Source organism: Myotis davidii, unplaced genomic scaffold (assembly GCF_000327345.1).
Source record: "Myotis davidii unplaced genomic scaffold, ASM32734v1 scaffold299, whole genome shotgun sequence".
Taxonomy (NCBI): Eukaryota; Metazoa; Chordata; class Mammalia; order Chiroptera; family Vespertilionidae; genus Myotis; species Myotis davidii.
This window is the reverse complement of record NW_006293088.1, coordinates 3,047,605-3,049,746: the sequence shown is the minus strand read 5'-3', so window position 1 is coordinate 3,049,746 and position 2,142 is coordinate 3,047,605.

The following is a 2,142-nucleotide window of genomic DNA, read 5'->3' as shown; positions in this document are numbered from 1 at the left end:
GTATACATATGTGTATACGTGTGTATATATGTGTGTGTGTGTATATATATATGAAGAACCAGGCATAAGCTATATTGGCTTTTATGATCTATCCTCGGAAGTCACACAATGATACTTATGCCAGAATCCATCTGCCATGATTCAAATGGAAAGATATACACACCATCTCTTAATGGGGGGAATATCACAATATTGTTGTGGAAAGATCATGTAAGATGAGAGATACTGTCATGACCATCTTTGGAAAATAAAACCTGTCACACCTGGACACCTGAGCACTACTAGAAAAAAAATGGAACAGAAAAAGTAATCCATCCATAATTGGAACTCCAACTGAATCCTTGACACTAGCTGGCAATCCTACACCATTTCTCTGCTGAACTTGCTTCAACTTGGCAATGGTTATTTCAAACCTCTGCTGTAATAGGCACTATGTATGTCTCACCTAATACTCATTTCTCACCCCTTTTTCTCTGTCCCCATCCTTTGGGGAGGTGAGAAAAGCTAAACACTCACTTTCCTAGCCTTTCTTGCATCTTTGTGACATAGTTCTGGTTAGTGAGATGTAAACAGAAGCCAACTGGGGCACTTCTGGGAAAGCTCTTGCCTTGAAAAAGAACTGATGCATGGAGTGGAGGCAGCCAGCCATACTGTGACCCTCAGGAAAGCCCCTCACCCCCCATCCCCTACCTCCACTTTATTTTCCACAGATGACCTTCTCTCCTCCTTTACAGAAAAAAAAAAAAAGTCTTCAGCTGGTCATTTTCTTGTGTTAACATAAGAAATATTCAAACCTGTAAAGAATTTTTGTGAGTGTATTTGATCCAAACGGTCCATAGTTGCCTGGAAGCATGATCTCAATGTACGTAGGTTACATGAACTCCACTGGTGATAGATTAGGGAGAGGGGAGGAAGCAAAGTGGGGAAACCTCTGGGATCGGGTAAAAAGTAAAAGGATAGGCACTTCTTTTACACAGGTGGGTACAGGATAAATAATAGTCAACAATAAACAAGACAACAATAACACGGAGGGAGTTTTTGTGCTCTGCACCCTGCCCCCTGGCGCATAGCTTGTGCCCTGAGGGGCCTGGAAAAAAGGGACGCTACAAGTTACCCTGACATTCCACAGGTATGTTATCTTAGATGCCAAAAGACCAATAGGCTCAGTAAAGATCGAAGATACTGGCCTAAGACTTTACTACTCATTATAAACTGATTTTTAATTAAAAGGTTTTAATTTCAGACTATCCTTTGTGGTTACTTTAGGTCTTAGTTTGCAAGGCCACTACACAGGCCTTCCCTCATTAGTCAGGCTAGCATGTGGCTCCTTTTCATCCACACTTGTCACCAAACCTACCTACCACCTGCTTGCTTGCCATCCTGTTTCCTCCTTCCCTTCCATTATAATAGAAGAGGGGTCCCTACTCCATGGATGGGTGAGTAGGGGGAAAACAGGGAGATGCCAGTCTTGCATCCGTTTTCTCTTTCTCTTTCTGTTTTGGTTTTCTGACTCATGTTCTGGCCTCTGTCACTCATCAGCTATGTGGCCTAAACAGGCCATTGAAATAGCAAATACTTTATCCCGTGGATTCTAAGCCGCAAAAAAGGCCCCGCACTAGTTGTTGGGGCCTGCCAGGACCAGGAAAGAGACCGCCCAAGGAGAGAAAACTATTTATAAGGCGGGGAAATGAAGCCTTCCTTGGAGGAAGTGCATCCCCATGTGGCTGGGAGAGCAGAGAGTAGGAAGGGCTGGAGGGGAAGGCGGGCCAGAGGTCGCAAAGGTCTATGGACCAGGCAGGGCAATGGTTTTGGTTTTCACCCTAAATCATTGGGACAGGAAGTGAAGTAATCCCTCTGAGCCTCAATCTTGACTTGGGAAAACATGTTTTAGAACTGTGCTCAGATTTCAGTCTCCTATACTTGCTTCCGAGTTCCTTAAGGACAAAGACCTGTATTTCTTACGCATCTTTGCAACCACATGATAAACGCTTAAATAAATGCCTGCCGGATGAATAAAACTGCGGAGTCCTCCGCAGACTTAGTTATTAAACCAACCCGTGAATGCTCTCTCTTTCCTCTTCTCCCTCCCTCTCCCCTCCCACAGCCCCGCCCGGTATTTTTCTGGCTTCCCGCCACCCTTCC